The sequence below is a fragment of the Marmota marmota genome, unplaced genomic scaffold (genome assembly GCF_001458135.2).
Source record: "Marmota marmota marmota unplaced genomic scaffold, marMar, whole genome shotgun sequence".
NCBI lineage: Eukaryota > Metazoa > Chordata > Mammalia > Rodentia > Sciuridae > Marmota > Marmota marmota.
This window is the reverse complement of record NW_026000005.1, coordinates 12,853,105-12,869,477: the sequence shown is the minus strand read 5'-3', so window position 1 is coordinate 12,869,477 and position 16,373 is coordinate 12,853,105.

Below are 16,373 nucleotides of genomic sequence, written 5' to 3'. Positions count from 1 at the left end.
TGCAACAATACAAACATACAGCAGTTATCTTATAAGCAAATATCTAAAGCCAAAATACTAGAAATTGCAAGTTTCAATTCTCATTTGCCTACATTAGAAGAGTAAAATATTTTGTTTAACACATTATATAAATTATTTGCATTTTAAACTATCAATTTGTTTTCAAAAAACAAAACAGTTTGTGTATAAGAATGAGTCAAGGCCAAAATCTTAAGAAATAAAATTTCTATGCTAAAAAATAATTTTGGATTTGCTTTGGGCTAAACAAGGAATAGAAAAGCTTGACGCTTCAGCCTACATAAAAAGTTAACAACTAGGAAATAATTCCAAAATCTAGAAAAACAGAAAAAAAATATATACACACACACACACACACATATATGTGTGTATACATACATACACGTATATGTGTGTGTATATATGTATATATGTGTGTATATATATGTATGTATACATATGTATGTATATGTATGTATGTATCTATCTCCAGGGCATCATCCCAGATATACAGGGCTCCATCCCAGATATGTATATGGGATTAGAAAATATATTGATTAAACAAATCAGTCTCACATTATCCTAGTAAAATGATCCAACTTTCGGAAGCATATTCTGTAACAAAGGATTAATGAATAAACAAGTGAATACTTAAATATAAACAGAAAATAATGTGTAATGAGCCTAAAGATATAACTAATACAAACATAAATTTAACTAATTTTTGTAATTCCCAAATAGTGAAAACATGTAAATAGAGGCAGGTAGCTAGGTAGGTAAATTGGTAGATGGATAAATAGATGACACATAGAAAAATTATATCCTATCAGTTTCTAAGTCACTTATACTACATGACTGTTATGAAATCCTTTTGGAATTCTGCCCACACTTCTTGACAGCCACTAGTCTAGTACTTATTAATGACTTTCAACTGCAACATCTGTGACTCTTCTTGTGAGGACTTCCTTTAAGGCCCACATACACAGAGGAGCTGGAATTGTCAAAGAAATGACCCTCCTGGGAATGGTTCTCTGCCAATTATGGAAATGGGAGGATAACTACTCTAGCTTCTGGCTCCCTTAGATGAGAAAACTTTGAGATAAAATATATACTGTCTTCCAGAACATTCTTGGCAGAGATAAGCTTCATTTTCTCCCACTGATAATCAGATACCTTGTCTTCTTACCTAAAGCTTTTCCTGCCAGTCAATCCTGGAACCACCTCCCAAAGTGATTCCTTTGAACTCACATATTTTTCTGGGTAACCTCTGCAGAAACAACCTGTGACATAGTGCAAGTCTACAACCACCTTGCTCATCAACTGACATCACTTCTTTTATTTTTATTTATTTTTTAATAATGTTTTTTAGTTGTAGTTGGACACAATACTTTTATTTTGTTTATTTATTTTTATGTGGTGCTGAAGATGGAGCCCAGCGTCTCGCACGTGCTAGGCGAGCAATGTACCACGGAGCCACAACCCCAGCCCTACTTTTATTTTTTAATTTGTATCAATTTGATGAGGAAAAGATGACATGTCATGGGCATTTTGCTCAATTCTTTTTAGTTACTAGTTTAGTTAATGTGTATTCTTGTGTATTGTTCACATTGTGTGGGGTTTTCTTTTTCTTGTTGTTTTGATTTTATTAGTCCATTTATTTTACTGAAGAATTTATTTATTGTTATTGATGTGAAAATCACAGGGTATTAAGAAATGAATTCTTTCAAAAGACTTTGAAAATATCAAAACATTTCCTAGCATGTCCTTGCAATATATATATATATATATATATTTTATATCATGCATTTTTAATTCCTGTTAGCCAAATCAGTCAAACATTTAATTTATGATTTCTAGGTTTTGTCTATTACCATGAAAAACCTTTGTGACCTGTGATTTCATAGGAAAAGGAAAGTCACAATGATATAGTACATGACTCAGCTGGTAATGGCACTTAATTAATCCAAGTAGTATTAATCAAGATACTGGATTCTATTCTAACCAAATTTACCATAAAACATTGTTATGAGGATGTAGGATGGAAAGAGTGGGAATATATCAGAGAAAAAGGAGTAATAAAAAAGCAAAGTCCTTATTTTCCTACTAAGAATTCAAAAAGTATACTTAAAACTGAAAAAGCTTTACATTCCACAGAGATCTGGAGATAGATATTAAATAAGTAATGAATGTACGTAATATTACTTGCATGTTGTTTTTCTTATTTTGTTTGTAAACAGATTGTGTGTAGCTATTAAGCTTTATAAAATACATATAAGTATCTGATTTTGATTAAACTATAAAGGACAGAGTTATAAGTATTTGTTAATAATCAGCTACTTTATTGTATTCCTTTGATACTGTTAATATATTCTATTGTTGTAGATTTTCTTTGAAAGTGTTAAGTATATTAATATTTGAACATGAAGCATGCAGCTTTCTCATTGAACCTGATAATATAGTAAATTATATTCACTAATACTAAGGCACCATAGAATTCTCAGGTGGGATCAAGTGCAGTTGATGTTGCCATATTGCAGGAGATTGTTATTAAGTGTTTTGTTTATAATTACATGTTTTTATACCATTTTATACTATTTTGATATCAATTCATACAGCATTTCTAAAGCAAATGGATCATTGTTATGTTCTAAAATTGTGTAAACAACAGCAAAACCACTTTTTCAAATATCTAAAATTCTCTAAAACTAGAAAACTTTAAATTTTTGCTTGTGAACTGATCAATAATGAGTATCAAAATAATTTCACTTTTGTTCAATACTTTGGGGATTTTTTGGTCAAATTTAGAAATTTACATTTTTTTAGAAAATGATTCCACTTATCCAGACTTTAATTTCTGGTGGTAGAGTGTTATAAAAACTTCTCAGTTACAATGGTACTGCATACTGTGCCTCTTTCTGTTTTTGATATTTTTTATTTGTAATTATATGTGTTTTCTTTATGTTTCTTAATGGATGCAATGACTAGTTTTCCTCTTTTATTGTTTTTAAAAAAAATAGTTCTGAAATACAAGTTCTGTTTTTCTCTGTTTTCTTGTTCTTGTTCTCCCTTTACATATCCATGTTATGCTACGTCTTCCTTCTCTGTCCTAAAAATATTTCTTGTTTTCTAAAAGCTTGAGTTAGGTTTAGTGATGTCACACATTACAAAGGCACTCCCAGTGTGGTTTCCAGTGCCAGGTGGGAGGAGACTACAAATGGTCCCCATGTCCTAAAGACAAACAAAAAGCAGAATGGCCTGAAAAACCCACAACTCTCATCTATATGAGAGGTGGGTCTCCTCTGGGAGACACAGGCAGGGATATAAGAGTCAAGAGCAATGACTTGGGATTAGGTAACGCCATGGATGATGTTTCCTATCTATCTTGCTATTTTTGTTTTGCTGTGTTTTGAACAGACTGTGAAAGGCACAGCTCCACAGGACAGTGTGAATGCCACCGCTGGAACTGCTAGAGGAAATTCCTGGGATCTTCCCTAATTAAGGGCACATTGTTACTGGTTTTACATATACCTTGACCTTGGTCATGGAGACAATTCTCAGAGCACCTTATTTCCTTCAAAACTCTGTGTGTGTGTGTGTGTGTGTGTTAAACTCTCCATTCACTGACACAAACCTGTATTTGTGTTTTTCAAATGTTTTCTTTGTATTGAATTGTTGCAAACACTTGAATGCTCACAGAAAGTAATACTTTTGTCTTAAAATTCAAAAACTTTACCAGAAAGTAGTTAGGAATTGAGCTTTCCAATAGTAGAGATTTTCTTACAACTAATGTATCATTCACTACATAAAAATGCTTTATAATTTTTTTCTCTTTTTTCTTCCCCTTTCTACATTCTTATTATGTTTTCGAAGTTCTGTTTAATTCTTTTGTTTGGATTTTTGGGCATATGTCAAAATGGCTCATTATAACCTGCCCTTCATCCCCTCCCATATCTAGATTTTGTTTTGTTTTTCGTCAATTGACTTAACAACCTTCTATAGTTTCTTTCTGTTTCCCAAGTAATCATTCCTGAGGTTGTGATCCACATCACATTGGTATTGTTACTTCCTTGTTTTGTTCTTTTTTTTCCCTTGCCCATTCTGTATGTTGCTGCACATAAATAGTTGAAACTTGGTTAGTATCTTTATTCATCTATTTATTCTCACTATCCTGCTAAAACATTTTTTTAAAGCATTATGTTGTTTTATCAATTGCTGTTTCATTTAGCTTATGTTTTCATTAATATCTTTGTAAGTGTAGTCTATTTAAGAGTGGTATTTTCAACTGTTTTCGAGAGTCAACCTTCTGAGATGCTCTGCTTTTGTATGATATATAGTACATTTCTTATATTTTCTCTGAATTTTATTTTGCTGTATACTTTTCCTTGATTGTCCATAAACACAGCAAATCCTATCCCACACTGGCCATGACTTAATGGACAGTCTGATTGGAATATCCTTGAATACCCTTTGGATGTTCCCTTAGCACTTTGTTAGCAGAACCACTATTTCTGCTTTCACATCTTTTCATGGGCCATCTTCTAAGTAGAGAGGCAGTACCAAGAGCAAAACTCCTAATCTCTCTCCCTGGTTTCTTTAGTCAACCTAACCCTGGTTAATACCAAGGAGATTGACAGTCCTGGTCATTCCAAGTGGGATTAATATGTTAGATGTTAGTATGCATATGACTCTGGTCTGAGACTTACTTCATAGTTAATGACAAGTGACCATTCTCTGTGCTCAGCATTGGGCACTTCCCTATTGCTTTGTCTCCAATTGGGTGAATAAAACCAATTCAGCAGTGTAGGTGATGAAGGGACAGTAGTTCTTAGTCCAGAGCTAGACATCCAATCTAAATTCCCTTCTAGATTTATCATTCAGTTCAGAATCCAAGTCCTTGATTAGGTTTTCTTTCACCCTTGAAACTCTTGATACTATAGATTACTTCTGCTTCTTGGCTTCAAGAAACAGGAAGGGGACACAGCAAGCTATATTGTAAATATTTATTGGAGTCTCGATGGACTTTTTTTTTCTTGGCAGCACTGTGGATTGGACCCAGGGACACTTTACTACTGAGCTACACTCCCAGCCCTTTTTGTTTTATTTTATTTTATTTTTTAATTTTGAAACAGGATCTTGCTAAGTTGCTTACAGCCTCGCTATGTTGCTAAGGCTACTCTCGAACTTGGTATCCTCTTGCCTCAGCCTCCTCCATTGCTGAGATTACAGGCGTGTGCCACTGCACCCAGCTCAATGTACTCTTGTAAACTCCTGAATTAGAGGGCATTTATTTGGGGTTGGGAATATCTCTTATTTCATGAGTGATGGTTCATGAGTGTGAGGTACATTTCAGAATTTATTCTTTCAGGTTTTCATCAGCTCTCACTATAGTAAGTAAAACAGAAAAATGCAAAAGTGGCAAAGAAATGTTCACATATCCTCAGAAACGTGTCATATAGTGCTCATTATAAACATAGTATATAGGGGACACTCATGACGAGTCAATGGATACAAAGCCATGAGATGCTGACATATGTGTTTCCTGCTCAGTAAAGTTATAGGTTATAAATATTAAGATGGACAATAAACGCAGACTAACAAAATTTGTAAGTGCTAAAAAGAAATGGGCTAGAATGAATGAAGCTGTTAAAATTAATATGAAAAGTCTTTTTGGCAGAAAATTTGGCAAAGTGACTTTAGGGGAAAATGGAAATAACTGCTGGAAAGATGGGCTGGATATTCTATTTTAAAGAAAAAAAATCTAAGAAAAGCATAACACATTCAATCCTTGTTTGGGGAATAATAGAGGTTAAAATACAAGGAGCTTATATTAAGCTTGTACAAATGTTTGTTGAATTGAAGAGCAGTCTTAATCTTATCTCCAGAGACTAAAGAATAAATTGTTTAAATTGACTGAGATAAATTGGAGTCAAAATAATTAAGAGGGTATATGTTAAACCCTACATATATAATGTTTTATAAGGTCATAAATAGAGGTCTAAAATCCTATATTTACGAGAATATGCTTGACCTCTGAGAAATTTATTTTCAAATGAGAATGCATAAATATTAAGGCAAACATATGAGAAGCAATTTCCAGAGACAGGTTCTGGTTGAGGGTTTTGAGTCAAAGAGATTATACAGCAGCAATTCTGTTCTTTAAATGTTAGTAAATAAACTTTCCCTGGAACCACAAAACATTGATGTCATCAATAAGAGCAAAGAGAGCTCTGAGAAATCCACTGAGCATCTAAGCATAGCTTCCCATCATCTAATGACTTGAGATTTGTTTCACAACAGACTCCCCAGGCCTGTGGTCAGAGAAATGGTTCAGCAACTTATGCCACAGATTCTACTGACTGTTGTGTCAAATTAGTAATATCTTAGGATCTAGTAAACTGTCCCAAGCCATTTTTACTGGTTCTTGAATTCAATCACCACTCTGTGAATTAGGCCAAAACTTTTCTCTACACTCTAAGGACTACAGGTTTTTGGACAGTTTAATACAAACCTATGTAAGTATTGCATTATTTTTAAGTGTCAATTGTAATACTCCCCTAGTCAGAAAGTGAACTTTCTGAATTGAGCTAGAGACTCCAAATCTCCTAGATAAAATTTATGCCTCCCTCTTTTCTATGGACTGGTTGCTAAGTCTGATATGCCAAAGAATTGTAGTAATTTTTTTTTTTTTTTTACTTTTGAACATTTAATTTTCTTCTTTAGTTAAATCTAAATAAATACTTCTTGATTAGGAGGGACAGCTGGATATTTGAACAGGTGGTTGTAGAAGATTATGGAGTAGCTTCTCAGGAAAACATTCCTAGCTAGATACACAGCCATCTGTCAGATATTGTTTAAAAATACTTTTGTGTAGAAATTTCCATGCAATGAGATTTTAATGGCCCACATATTAACTTTTGTAATAATAAACACATGGGTCAGGTAAGAAGAAAGAAGTGTTAAGTAGACCAATGCACGTTTTAACCTAGGGATTTTTCCAACTCAAAATTTTCCAAAGTGATCTTCACTAATTCTAAGATTAGTAATACGTGTAATTAATGGAAAGGGAATTCTGGAAAATACGGCTGAGAAATTCTGGATTAATCAAAGTTAAAGAGGTTTTATATTGATTGTTTGTTTTATGTTGGAAACTCTCAGAGCCTCGAAGATGTTAATGTGTCATATAACTTTCCAGATAAGATGTAGTTTCTGGGGAACATTACAAAGATAAAATAATTTTTATTTGGAGAGATAAAAAAAATCTAACCAGAATTTAGAACAAGAAGTATCATCTTCAGACCATTCTCCAAATCTTTTCATGACCAAAGATTAAGAAAATGGAACATTGAGCGGCAAGAGAATAGGCCTCTATCACTCCCCACATCTGGGGATAGTCATGCTTGGGCCCTGATGCTTGAAGCTCCATTCTATCACCACATCATGTTAGACAGAGAAAAATCTGAACAGAAATAATGAAAAGAAGAAACAATGGGAGAATGTAATTTGGACACTCTAATACCAATGCATACAGCACATAAACCAGGGATAGATAAAGAAAGGACAACATATGTGGAAATCCATGAAATCACGGATTAATAAAAAACTATCAGTGCAAAAACAAATGGGGGCTGGAGGGATTTGCTGGCTCAGTAGGGCAGAAAGCATATTGGGTACCAGAACAATAAAACAGATGACTAGATTGCAAGTCATAAAAATAAACTGAACTAACACAGTAACGGGAATTGAATTCACTTTGTAGACAATTAAAGCAAAACTCATGTTGAAAAAAATGGATGAGTAACACTAGAGACTTGTTCTGTAGAGTTTGCTATTTTGTTGTGCAAATGTTAATTACAGATATTTGTTAGAAAATATTTAAATTAACATTTATCAGACAAATAAATTTCGGTTTCAATAAAATGACACTTGATACATTGAATTATATTTACTTTGAAATTAGTATTTGCCGCAGTCTGGCTGGGCACAATCAGGAGCCACTTGTCAAAAGAAACTAACTTTATTTTTAGAACCACACACGCCAAACAAAACAGCCTCTCAGGAAAAATCCTCAGAGCCTCAACTGCCACCACCGGCTTTCCACAAGCCTCTCTCTCCCCCACAAGCTTCTCTCCACCTCCCACAATCCTCCTGCTCTTGAGGCCAATTGGCTGGGTCACGTGGGCGGAGCCAAAAAAGTCCCCCAATGAGCAGCTCCGTGGTCTGAAAGGGCAGGGAAACAGCCCAATGAGCATCACCGCAGAGGAGCCAATCAGCTAGATGTTGCTGGGGCCGCTGTGAGCCAATCATCAGCCGGCAGCTGGAAGTTTGCTGGGGCCCCTTGGGCTGTGGCTCTCAACAAGTATTTCCATTCATAAATTTTACTACATTTTTTGTTCTTTTGCTTTCAACTTTGTGTCACAATTTGTCTTAAATGTATCTGTTGTAAATACAGTATAACCATTGTTATTTTATTTCACATTTTGAAGGAATTATGAGATTTACAAAACTAGAAGTTCTCTGAATTTTTGTAGTGGTTGTTAACACATTCAGTCCAGTAAAACAATTGCTGGGAATTTTTACCTCTTATTCTGATGTCTCACTCCATGTATATGGTCATAGTGATGTTTTCTCACCAGGTTCCTCTCCTTTTCCCTCTCCCTTCCACCTCTTGATTCTAGAAGAGGTCCTTGACCTTTTCTTCCATTTTACTGATGTGAGCCTTAACATACATTTTTAATTTTAGTTTTCATTAAAAAACAACATAAAGGTGAATTATGTGAACACAGGATAATGATTGTAATGTAAATCACTTGAGACATGGGTTGCAAGCATTTAAGAAAAGAAATGGCTCACCATATTTATCATAAAAGCATAAACAGTTTATTTTTAATTTTTTGTGTAACTAGGCAGATACATATGATTCAGCACACATCTAACATAATATAGTTCTATCAAAGATTGATTATTAATGAATGGGAATGAATCTGGAAGAAGATATGCAATGGTAGGTTTCTTATATCAGTTTTGATAATTCATTTGGATACACATCAGTGGAATTCTTACCATTTGATCAAATAGCAAGATACTTGAAATAAAATAAATGGATGTTTCACATTCAAACAAACCAAAAAAATGTTTCAAAACAGACCAGAATGTCAGACTGTAAATGTTGAACTGTCAGATGAAATTTCATTATAAGTTTTTAAGTATTCTCTTTTGATTTTATTAACCAAACATTTTTCTTTCTGCTCCTAGAAATATAGCTTAATAGCTTCTGTAAGGAATATTTAAGAAAAACTATTGAGATTAAGCAAGACTTGAGTCATGATTGAATATCACAGTTCAAATACCCAATGACACCTTAGGCTGCTGTCAAATCAGAGATTGAGAATGAGAACATCAATCTCCTTTTCTTCTCTGATGGTTAGACCAGGGAGGGAGGGCTGGGTTCAGTGTTTGCCTATTTTAAAAGAGGGTTTAACAAACTGAAATGTGACCACATTGGTGAAGATTCAAGAACACTAAAGAAATTACTTATTAATGATTGTAGGTTTAAATATGGACTAGACAAATCATTTGAAAGTGCTGGTATGTAGTGAATATTTTCATTCAACAAGCTTTCATTGGGAGCCTAAAATACACTAGTTTCTAGAACAGGGCAAAATCAATGGACTGGCTCTTTCCCAGTCATGGACACACACATAATTGACATAACAGACAATACAGTGTCTCTTTACACATACACAAGTCTACGTCTGTGCCACCAAAGAAATCTAAATAAGTATTTCCTCTTAATTTCTGTCTTACTAAATTTATAACAAATGAGAACAACACCACCATAAAATGTTTTAATGGTTTTCATATATTTTAAATAGTGTTTCTCAACCTACTTTTTATTATCATGCCCCTCATGAGAAAATCCTATTTAACTTAATTAATTGAGATATATTGTCTAATTAAAAAAATAAACATTAAGGGGTTATAGTTGGTCATATATACTTGAGTTTTCAAGGACCACAAACCATTGAAATACCTAAGATATTCTGCCCACCTTCCCCTACCCACATTTCAAATTAATTTTGTCCTCTTGGGGGCAATATTGCAGCCACTGAGAACAGAGACTGGACATGACCTATTATTTATGTTTACTGTACACTATCTCCCAAGCTTTCTTCATATTTTCCCTTCAGCTGGACTTATTTTTTCTCTCTTTTATTTTATTTAGAATAGCTCCATGCCTGGAACAAAATTCTAATTCCCGTTTGTGAATAGTTATTTATAATGACAATACAGATTTTAAATTATTATTTAAAAGTTTATTTAAATGTATTTAAGCATCTTATTCAATGCACTTAATTTTAACTAATTGTTTGATTGTGAAGGTAAAATGAGACTATAAATATGTATATGTATATATACATGAGTAGATGAAATGAGAATACACATATCTATATGTGTTTGTGTGTTTATATATAATATATATATATATATATATATATATATATATATATATGACATGAGGAGATACATAATAGCAGAGCAAAAATCAATAACAATTATTTTTCTTATCATTTTATAATTTGTGCTACCATACCATATTTAAGCTCTTCATCTTCTAATACAATGGGGTGTTGCATTAAAATTACTTAATATACCATTAATATATCTGTCATCTACTTATTTCACAAACTATATCAATAATCCCACCATCTCTAACTCTATTCAGTTCACTTTGAAATCTTGCCTCCGATTGACTCCTTCTTAGAACCTTGACCTACAGATATCAAATCGTGGTTCTATAATGGCAGTTCAGAAGTGTATGAGATGAGAAAGACAGATAAGATCAGCTTAGGGTGACAACAATAACTTTAAAATGGTAGTCTTAAAAATCTATATTCAAAACAAACAGAGAGCCCAGTGGTTCTTCAGAAGATTGCCAGAAGATAGGCACTTTGGGAATATAAAGGATGAGAGGAGGCATTTTTCTAAGTGCGAAATGTCAACGGTTACTGCTCTGATTTGGAATAGTTTTCCACTGCTGTGGGATGGCATAATGCACATTTATTACTTTCTCTCCCTCTGGTATTATCAGATAACTAATACTGAAATCACTCTAGCTTTCAAAGGTCTACTTTCACTTGATTTTTACATGTCTTTCTTTGCTTTACACCTATTAATATCTTATTTTAATCCTTTAAAAATGGGCTGATATATAATTTTTTAAACTTTAATCCAAGCTCCCATGAAAGGGAAATCTTGTTGTAGGTATTATCTTTACAATTAATATATTTGTACTGTGCACACAAGTTCATACTATAGTATATAGCTATCTTCTACGAAGCCTTGTACTTATATGAATTCACTAAAATTAGAGATATCCTGTTTAGCCATATCATGCAGCTGTATTTAAGCCAAATATTTAACTACAGATTACTATAAAATCATTATTAACCATACATTAGATGGAAACAGTAATATTCACCTTTTCAGCTGCATTTATTTGCTAATAATTATGCCTGTAATATGGATTAATAAGCATAACCTGAAAATAATGAGAGACAGTTTGCTAAAAGCAAAATGTAGAGATATATATGAGAACTGAATCATTAACTCATGGGTTTCCAGAGGCACAAAGAATCTAATTGAAATCTAAACTTGAATTCAAAGACAATTAAATTTCGTTTCCAATATTCAAATATTATCTTTTAAAATTAAGATCCTTTAAAATGCAGGAATCTGTGTTTTCACTTGAAAAGTGTTGAGAAATTTACACTGCCCTACCTTGTGGGGAAGGTTTTAGAGTTGAGGAAGGGATAAATGGAACAATCTTCTTAATTATATGGTAGTATCAATTGCAACTTTCTTTCCTGGACAGTATTTATTTCAACAAGCTTTCTCATTTTGAGCCAGCTTTTTTTTTATTATAGAAAAACATGGCACTATAATGGTAGCTCAACAGTGTATAACATGAAAGGAACAGAGAAATCAGTATAGGGCAACAATGATAACTGTAAAATGGTAGTCTTAAAAATCTAAATTCAAAGCCAAGCAGAGAGCCCAGTAGTTCTACAGAAGATTGCCAGAAGATAGGCATTTTGAGAACACAAGGATGAGAGGAGGTATTTTTCTAAGCAGGAAATGTCAATTATTAGTGCTCTGAATTGGAATAGGTTTCCACTGCTGTGTGATGGCTTGATTGTACATCCATGACTTGGGAACCTTTCCAAAACTGCTTATAAACAGGTGACATATCAAAGTCATTTTCTCTCTGTGTGTCCCTCATATATCATCCCTCCTTTTCCATCTTTTTTTTTACTTTCCCATCATTTTTATCATCAATAGTTATCATACTCTTTTTTTTTCCCATTGGCAATATCTCAATCTTTTCAGTCCTAATTATAAGCTTTTTCAGATCACGAGTTTAGCACACACATCTGTAAATTAAGCTCACTAGAGGACATGGAGAGTAGCAGTTTTATGTAATTAGTCAACAGAGAGCTGTAGTTTAACGTTGATATTTATGAGAAAATAATTATACAGGATTAGGCAGTGGCTACAACTCTCCCATCGCTCAATAAACACCCTATACATTTTTCCACAAACCAGGTCAATCTATATTAACCATTATGTCATGCCTTAAGCTGGGCTGGGTATCCTAGGGCATAAAATAAAAATCATGATTTATTCTCAGACCACTTACCCTCCAGGTAAAGAGGCAGATCATAAAGAATTCAAAATGAACAATCAGACAAATGGGTACTGCATGATTAAAAACTAAGATTTCTTATACAAAGTAGATAGATAGATAGATAGATAGATAGATAGATACCAAGAATTGAAACTATTTCATTCAGACACAATCTATTAAAGGAGGTATAATTTGCCTTAAAACTCTTTTGAAAGTGTTATAATGAGAAAGACTGCAGAAAGCTTATATATAGGAGGAGAAAAAGGTGATCAGAGAGCAAGAAAGAGAGAAAGAGGCAAGAATGCCAAAGGGGGAAAGGAATCAGAGTCAAGTGCTTTTTATCTCCTTCTTCTGGCCATGAAGCCGAATCCATTGATAGACTCTGGATCCTTCTTAGTTCTGCTGCCTTCTAAGATATGCTCGTATTGGGCTACCAGATTTCATGTTTACTATGAAACAGATATAGGTATAAAGATGATGGAAAGGCTGAAGATATTTATATTTGAAAATAGACTTAAATAGAGCACAGAATAAATATTCAAGGACAGAAAGGGAAGAAGGATGATATAGAGAAAGCCAATCATGCAATATTTGGAGAGTTTAGGGAATTTGGAGAGGTGAATCTTCAAGACAGGTTCATAACTAATAAAATATTAAGAAACAGAAAAGGAAAACTGTTTTAAAGACATTGTGATGTAATTCTCTGGCAAATGATATTTTGGTATATGTAAGATGGTATTTTTAAGACTATTTCCAGGAACCGTTCCCCCATTTTCTTGAAGGAGATTATATATCACACATAAGTATATCATATATGTAAGCATATTATCTCATTCTTCATCCCCATAACCTTTACTTAACTTTTAAGATATAACAGAAAGACTATAGAAACAGGACAGTGGACAAATTGTTTAAACTAAAGGTATGACTATATACTTAATTTTTATCACTAAGAGTTTGTTTGCCCTCATTTACTAGAAACAGTAATTTCTCTATATTTACACAGCAATTAAGTAACCAAACTAAGTTAAAACCAAACCGTGAAGACTTAGGACAAGATGTAGTTTTATACGAGATATAGGGTTAAGAGAAATGGAGAACAGAAAGGAAACTGACAAGTTCATATAGAAGGATATAAAGTAGAATTTCATCTAGAATTTTCTTTCTTTTACAGTTCCAGCTTTCTTGGCATCTTTGTCTCATGGGATGAAAGATTAGGAGTCTGTTATCACTCCAGCTCATTGATCATGTCTCCTATCAGATTTGGAAGGGTGTTAACTTTTTCAACTCTTACTCCTAACATAAGAGAAGGAGAAGACAGAGACAGAGGAGGAAGAAAATAGGAAAGGCAGCTGGGTAAATAGACATGAGCGTCCAATGGTCCTACCTCATACATTACTTGTGGGGGAAATCTATCAGCTCCTTTTGTTTAATCCTTTGTCTTTATTCAAAATTCTCAACATTGAGTACTATCTTCAGTAATGTATTGAGGTTTCAAACCTGGAAAATGTGAGATCTGGAAGAGATTTACACAGAAGATAATGTTCTTTAAAAATCTGAATGAGTAAGAAATTTTCTGAAGGCAATAAATGGTAAGAAATGGTAACACTGACCTTTTGTTAAGAATATAAATAGGCAGTATTTGTGAAGGGGAAGTATAAAAGGAGTTAAGCTACACTGACCTCTCTGTCCCTCCAACACCATCACGGTTGCATCCAAACCACACAATGATGGCATGGTTCATCTGACATCACTTCATTATGTCTGAATTTTTATCTACATCCTGCTTTGCAGGCTTCCATCACTGCATTGGGTTTCTTTAATGCCATTCACCTCCCTTTGCCACCTCTAGCACATTGAATGATATTTAGTATCCAGTGACAACAGATGGACACTAATCTTCAGATTTGAATTTCCACATTGCGAGGTTTGAAAATGACTGCTAACATTCATAAGATTTTTTAAAGCTTTGTTAAGCTTTATCTCAGAATTTCATATTATTTATACAAGCAGTCAGTAATTTAGAAAGTCATTCATTGAGGTTTTCAGAGAAATACGTTTGGCCTATTTTCTTCAAGTATTTCATTATTCAAGGAGAAAGTGGAAAAGAAAGAGTGGAGTACCTGCTGCAGGTGTTAAAATTTGCTACTCCTTTATTTTATCCCTATCTGGTATTTCCAAAGACAAAGGGCCCACAATAGAAAACATCTGGACAAGTATAAACCCATTCTCATCTCAGTGTCTCCCAGGTGTGATGTGGAAAAGCTTGGAAGAAGGAAAGAAAGAAAACATAATGAGAGATTTCATTTTATCACTAAGGATTCTTTGAAGTTGCTCATTAATCTTTTAGACTATTTTGGCATGTTAATGTCCAACTTTAGAATATTAATATCACTGAGCTAAGAAAAAGTAAAGCTGCTGCCTTTAAAGTTCTCTCTGTAACCCAACTCTGATAACTTTTCCTGTTCAAGTCATGTTTTAATTGGCTGTGACTATGAGCTTGACTAGGACAGCAATATGCAGCTATTTTATTTTAAACTACCTGGATTTTTCAAGGGAAAGATGGAAGAAAGATGTAGTCTTGAAAATTGTTTTAAGTTCTAAACTAATAGGACAATTTTTCACAAACAATGTCAGATGAGTATGGATGGATGAATAATTCTCCATGAGCCCAAACACCATTCATCACCATTCATGGTAAAAGTGTGTGCCAAATAGCAATCACATGTCCAAGTGAAACATGGACAGTTCTCTATGTAATACAAAAGAATTCCCTTAGAAACTACTCTTGTGAAATGAAGACTTTTCTGGGCAGGAAAGAGCCACTTTTTTTTAAGTGTTTGATTGTCATATTAAATGAATTTCCACGGTCAGGAATAAAGAAGGTTTAGCCTGAATATTCTTTATGTCCTTTGCTTATTGTATGGCTTTTCTATCACTAGTGTTAGAAATGGCCCAAAATGTTGTGGCTTAAAACCAGCAAACATAATCCCTTACAGTTTTGGAGGTGCAGTTCCAGGCATCAAAGTCTTGCTTCATTAGGCCTCCTTCTTGGGGAAGTTTCACAGGAGGAGCCCAGTCCTTGCCATTCTGGGCTTGGACATGCTCCAGAGCTCTTCTATGTGTGCTTGCATCGTTTTAGTTTTGAATACTTTTGCACATGTCATATCACTTTCACTACAGTTCCTGTCTCCCTCTCATTGGGTCCACACTGATAATCCAGGATAATCTCCCATTTCAACATCCTCAATTCAATCCTATTTACAAACTTTCCTTTACCATGTAAGGTGACATATTAACAAGTTCTGAAAGTGAAGGGACAATTTTATCTGCACACTTGTAATCACCTTCAATTCACCTTTAATCTCAAATATGACAAACAAAAGCAGGTGATTCAGAGATGTAAAAAGGTCTGTCCAATAGAGCATGCCAATTGGGACTGGAGTACTAGGAGGAGGCAAAGGAATGAATTCCAAAAGATCCTTTCTTCTACCTTTTGGTTCAGACACCTTCTTTCCATTGTTTTTGAGTAATTTTTGCTCAATGCTGAGAGTTACTCACAATTAGTATAAAATTGCTGAATCAAATATCATCATTATCATAATCACCATTGCCAAAAAAGACTAGGATTATAAATTGATGCAGAAATACAGAGAGGGAGGGAAGGGAGGAAGGGAGGGAGGGAGGGAGG